This window comes from Lathyrus oleraceus, chromosome 5 (assembly GCF_024323335.1).
Source record: "Lathyrus oleraceus cultivar Zhongwan6 chromosome 5, CAAS_Psat_ZW6_1.0, whole genome shotgun sequence".
In the NCBI taxonomy this organism is placed as follows: domain Eukaryota; kingdom Viridiplantae; phylum Streptophyta; class Magnoliopsida; order Fabales; family Fabaceae; genus Lathyrus; species Lathyrus oleraceus.
In genome coordinates this window covers 313,878,510-313,885,217 of record NC_066583.1, presented here as the reverse complement: position 1 = coordinate 313,885,217, position 6,708 = coordinate 313,878,510, and positions in this window count along the sequence as shown.

The following is a 6,708-nucleotide window of genomic DNA, read 5'->3' as shown; positions in this document are numbered from 1 at the left end:
GAATCCACAGCCTTGTAAGCATCAAATCCTTCTTTTGCAAGCAAGTGGAGTGAGATCAAGCACAAACAAGATCAAGATCAGTTGAATCCAGACCTCCATTGAAGGTATTTTCCAGAAATTTTGATCTCTTTGATTCTCTCAAATTCTTGCTCAATTCTATTGATTCTTTGGTTGTCTGAAGTCCTACCAATGTAGGCAAGAAGATTGAGTTGCTTTGAGGCCAAATCGAAGTAACTCAGTTCATGTACCTCAAATTTCAGCTCCATGTATCTCTCAATATACTTGGAGTTAGAGTGAATTGAGGCCAGATTCGAGCTCAGTGCCATTTTTGTTTGAAATCATGTCCTTGTTTTTAATTTTGGTGATGGTTGATGGTGGACCAGTCCGGTGAGGTCCACCGGAGAAGAAGACCGGAGCTACAGCTCCGGCCATGCGCTGGCATGTCTCACAGCCATAGGATCCATCTCATTTGTTTTAATCTTGAGTGTTCCTTTTGAATACCATGCCAGTTGCGCGCTAACTTGAGTGCACGGTAGAACGCGTGTTTTGATCCACTTGATCTGCCGCCTCAATTAATGAGGGAGGTCAAGTGGTCCATGTTTTTTTCTGATATTTTAATTTTCATTTTAATTGCATTATTTTCAATAATTCATATTAAATTCAATATTGATCCAAAAAATATGGGACTTTCACCAAAAAAATTCAAATATTTTTCTCTTTCATATTCTGAATTAAAATTATTTTTTGGATCATTATTAGTATTTTTCATGAATTAATTGATTTTGCATTTGTTTTTAATTGTTTAAAAATATTTTTAAATGTCCAAAAATTATGAAATTTTTTCTCCAAGGTCCTTTGACCTTGTTTGACCTATGATAAATCTCATGGCCATTTCTTTGGTGTTTTGATGAGATTTTAGGAATTGGACAAACCATATTTAATTTAAATGCACTATTTTAGTATTTTTAATTTGAACAAATTCCAAATAAATTTGTTGACCAATTGTGATGACTTGTTTATGTTTAACTCTTATTGTTGGGCCTTGGTCAAGGTTGATTTGACTTTGTCAAATTAATATCATTGGATTTAGGGGATTGATGGAATATACATTCCATCTCCCAAAATGAATGGATGATATTAATTTGGTAACAGTCCTCCTTTGACCAATTTGTGTTTTGATCCATTCCCCTCCCACTTCATCTTATTCATTTTCTTCATTCATTCATTCCATTTGTCCCATGACATCTCAAAGTCCTAATGCTAGTTGATTGAAAAATTGACATGAGTATGGATGAGATTAGGCCACACCTTTTGCATATTCTTTTTGTGTGTGGTATGTCTCATGAGCATAGTCCATTATACTATGTCTCCAACATGCATTAACACCAAAATTCTATTGCCCGTCCTCAAATAGTTATGACTTCTACATAAGTCCAATTACGATTGCTTAACATAGCGCTAAATTTGTGACATAAAAGGCATAAGCATTCTAGTTAGTGAGATTCTAAGTCTCCCCTCTTTCATGGTATTGTGTGGAAACTTGGCCTTCTTTTCTTCCTTTGGAAGATGTTTTGGTTCAAGGATTCATGCTTGTGATAAGTGGGTTGAGTGTTCTCCAAAGAATGTCTTGAAAATGAAAAGCAAAAGCAAAACAATACTAACTTCTAACCAATTAATTACTAACTTTTAATTTTAAGCTTTTACTTTAATGCAATTTACTTTTAGCACTTTATTTCATTTGTCATTGTTCATATCATTCTAATTGTTTATGTTAATGCAATTTTCACTTTGTCCATTTGGACCATATATTGTGATATATATATTTTGATTATGTTTACTTTGCTTGTTTGTGTGGTCTTTGACCATTAATGTACATAATAATAACAAAAAACCTAAAAAAACTTTTGAGTGGACTGTTGGCTTGATCTTGGACAAATGGACTTAGAATCTAGGCAACCTTCCTATGCTAAAGGACTTGGCCAATGCCAACTTGTTGAAGAACCAAGTGTTTGCAATTTGAGATTCATCGGATACATCATTCAAGATCTCTCTAAGTTCATCTACAACATTATCATTGTGAAGCTGTTATTATGAACCTGTGACTTGTGGAATGCATCTGTTACATGGGCTAATTTGGAGAAAATCATGGAATGGATAAGCTTGGATGTGGCCATATTTATTTGATGCCTTGCTCTTCAAGATAATATAATTGTGCATTTGTGTGTTGCTTGATTCTAAAAGTCCAAGGGAATTTTGGGTTTCTATTGACATTCTTGTCTATTGGATTGCTACCCATTTGGTCAGATCTTTTCAACTCTAAACTTTTAATTTTGTACATAGGATAGTCTCTTCATCTTCTCCCCATTTCTTTAATTTCAAAATCTTTCCCTCCATTTTTTTTAAATCTTCTTTGTGTGAACTACTTTTGTTCTAAACTTTGACCACTTTTGCAAAAAGGATAGAAACTTTGGTTTTACATCATTGCATTTTCAACTTTCTTTTCTTAAATAAAACTTGTAAATAAATTTAACTATACTTGACTTAAACTTTCAAAAAGCCAAAAAGAACTAACTCATTCACACCATTTTAGGCCTTTGTTCATTTCAAACTTAATTTTTGTTAAAAATAACGCATCCACTTTGAAATTTGTATCCCGAACTACGAGGTTTTGATCCCTCATTTTTATGTTGGTACGTAGGCACAAGACCGAAGGTCTTGTCAAACACAAAAAAATATAATTAATGAATTCTTTTCTCATCCCCCCATTCTATTTGTTTGTAAACATTACTTTATACCAAGTACATATGCATACAAAAAGGGCTCCTTAGGAGTACCTAGGACACTTTGGGTGCTAACACCTTCCCTCTGTGTAACCAACCCCCTTACCTGTGATCTCTGACTTTTTATTAGTTTTGATTTGAAAACTTCTTACTTTTGGGTTTTCTTCGTACTTTTTCCCTTTTCCCTTGGAAACAATAAAAGCGCGGTGACGACTTTTGTTATTTGATCTCTAGCTTGTCAATAGCTTGATGATCATGAATTTCCCGCTACAGAAATTAAGTGGCGACTCTGCTGGGGAGTAGTCTCCAGTGGGTTTAGCCTACTTTTTGTGTGTATATAATTGTATATATGTGATGTTTGTATATATGTATGTGTGATATAATCTGCTTGTTGTGCTTGGTGATCTCTGAGTGGTGAGATAAGTTCTAACCCGAACTTGAGTGCAATTAAGATAGGAGGATGGTATAGTCATGTTCGGCTTGTGTGGAATAGTCCTTAACAAGTTGGCTTGAGATCCATCTGCTTAGTGGAGACTCTTTTGGATTTGGAAATGTCACACAAGTATTTGTGGTTAGGCATTACTATCTCTGATTTGGGTCTGAGAAGCTGAGGACCTTAGAACACTTAACCCATCTTGGCCTATTTAAGACGTAGTGCGGAAACTGTTCAAGTGTAGACTTGATAACAGTTGTTATGCGATACTACACTCAGACGAGTTTCTCTTGAAAATATTATGGGTCGATGAGTCAGTCATCTTAACCTGTAATATTCGATAGATGGAATTAAGACTCTGGGAACTTTTTAGAACATGATCTACAGGTTTTTATCCTTCGTTCACTCGTTTGGGATGGTTCTTACCCAGACTCCATGCTCGTGACTCACAACAAACCCTTGATTCTTGATTGATCCAATCAAGTCTTGTTAATATCAATGGAACTTGGATGTTGATAAGGTGTAAACCATAATCCACCAAAATGGATGATTGATCCTGACAAAGACTTGATTCATCCCTTGACCTTTGTTTGCCTTGTGTGTGATCCCTTATTTGTGATTGTTGCATTTGTAGCGGGGTATTCTTTACCATTAGAGATACTGACTAAATCTAAGGTAAACCATACAAGTCGAGTCGCCACCACACTTTTATTTATCCAAAGGAATGGTTAGAAAGCGAACAAAAACCTAAGAGTTTTATCAAATCAAAAACTAGTAAAAATGTCAGAGATCGGGGTAAGGGGGTTGGTTATGCAATGGGAAGGTTTTAAGCACCCAAAACATCCTAGGTACTCCTAGGGAGCCCTTTTCACACTTGTTGTAAGGTTGGTATTTTTGTGAAAAATTTGTTTGTGCAAACATGATTGAAGATATGAGAAGAGAATATACAAGTTATCTACATTTTTTGTGTTTGGATGGATAAACTCATTGCCTACGTACCATCTTAAAAAGATTAGGATCAAAACCTCGTAGTTTGGGGTAAAAATCTCAAAATGAGTTGGTGAATTGATTGGTCTAAAAGCCTTAAGGTGTTTTGTTATCCAAGGGAGAAAACTCAACCTAAAACCACAAATCCACCATGTGAGGATAGCTTCAACATGCTAGTGAAGGGTTAACCCTATAATAAGCATGGAAGACTCATTTTCCTTCACTAAGGATATATGTGAGCATTACATCTACCTCAAGGATAACTCAAACCTAATAGCTAAAGGTTATGAGAAGTTTTTGATTAAGAGAGTGGCCATTGAAACCATAAAAAAGGTACTTGAATGAGTTGTATTTACCAATGAAAAGTATTTACAAAATATGGTCAAAGCTGATTTAAAGTTCAATTCAAAATAAGTGTTATGAAAAGAAAGTTTGAAAATCAAAAGCATAAGGCTTAGGTTTCTAATGTTGAAAACAAATGTTAAATGTTTGCACAAAAGTTTTGGCTTGGGTTAGAGTGGAGGGAAGAAGAAGAATGGCTAAAGTCCTAATCATACAAGAGATGGGGGATAAGAAACAAGACCACAAATGGAGTTCCTCTCTTTAGATCATATTGATGATCCAAGTATCTCCCATCCTTTGGAATATACAAGCAAAATAAGTGTAAGCTCAAGCAATCAACATAATCAAACAAGCTCTTAGAAGATCCCCAAGGTCTCTTGTATCTTTCACTTTTTGATGGTCATGGAAATGGTTCTTCAATTTGGTCTCTCATAGGATCCCCTAGCACAAAAGCACACACATCAAAAAGTTCTATGAAGTAAATCAAGAATGGACAAGAACAAGTTTAGAGGTTTGGTCCTTCTTATGCATCTTCAACATTAAGGTCATTTTACTCCAATTTTGCATAGGGAATGTCCTAGACACTAAGTCCATTTGTCCATTTCTTTGCATTTGGTCCACATCAACAAAGCAAAACACAAGCACAATAATATATACACAATTATGTGCTCAAGTGAGCAAAAGGGCAAATTGCATTAACATAAACATGTGCTCAAGTGAGCAAAGGAAAAAGCAAATGAATAATATGTACAAGAATAGTAAATTGCATAAATGTAAAGAGCAAAAAGTAAATGTTAATGGTTAATGGTTAGTGTTAATAGTTAGTGTGCCATAAGGCAAATTTAGCGTTATGTTAAGCAATCGTAATTGGACTTATGTATAAGTCACAACTATCTGAGGTCGGTCAATAATAATGTAGGCAACAACACAAGTTAGAGGTCTTGATTAGTGAATCAAACTCCAATAACTTGCCATGCCAAAAAGAAGATGAGAAATGATCTTGTATTGATTTAGGTTATTTGCATGATTTAGGAAGCAATCTATCCTTAATGCAAAGTCATTCACTTGATCCATGATCAAAATGAATTAGATTTGAATCAAGGAAGATTAAACCTCCATGTATCAATGCTAACCACCAATCTTTAACTCATTGATCAAAAAGAAAAAAGAAGAAGAAGAAGAAGAAGATGAAGAATTAAAGTGCATTTATGGAAATGGTATGTATTAATCAACAAGCATTGACCAAAGATAGAGAAGACCAAGGTCAAACAATAGAAAACAGAAGCAAAATGAGAATTAGAAGTCAAGAAAACAAATAAAATATTTTTGGCATTTTTAATATTTAAAATAAAACTTGAATTAAAATAATAAAGAAAGGTCAAACTTCAAATTCACTTCAAATCAACTTTGAAAAGTCCAAGTGAATTATCCCAAGTTCAACAAGGTCAAACAAAGTTTGACAAAAAATTTCAGCATTTTTAGAAGTCATAAACTATTTTAAATCAATTTAAAATGCATAAAAATAACCTAATTGAACTAAAATCTCAAATAAATCTCAAATCAATTAATAAATTGATGAGAATATTTTTCATAGATCTATCATCATTCAAAGAGGTTGGAAAAATATTTTTGTATTTTTTGAATATCAAAAACTATTTTAAATGAATTAAAAATAACCAGAAAAGATAAAATTACTAAAAAATATCAAATGATAAGATAAAAAATATTAAAAATCATTTTTAGAAAGTAGAAATTAAAAGGAGAAGAATGAAATTGGTCCCATATTTTGTGGACCAATAATGAGAGAGATATGAATTTTAGAAATAAAATGGAATTAAAAGAAATAAAAGAAAATAAAATCAGAAATTAGAAAATAGGAAAAAGCGTGAGCCATTGGATCTGAGCTCATTAATTGAGCTGGCAGATCAGAGAGTCCACACGCGCGCGCTCACCAAACACCAAGGTCAATGAGTCACATGGAACCTCAAAAAAAGTCATAACATTGGATGCGTGAGATTCAATCTGGAAAAGGAGATGGACGCTCCTGATTGAATCTGGAGACCAGACGGTGGCCAGCGCCACCGTCTTCTCCGGCCAACTTCCGGCCAAACCATAATTTGCAGAAATGAAAATTGAAAGCATAGCAATGTTGCCCCTATGCAGAAG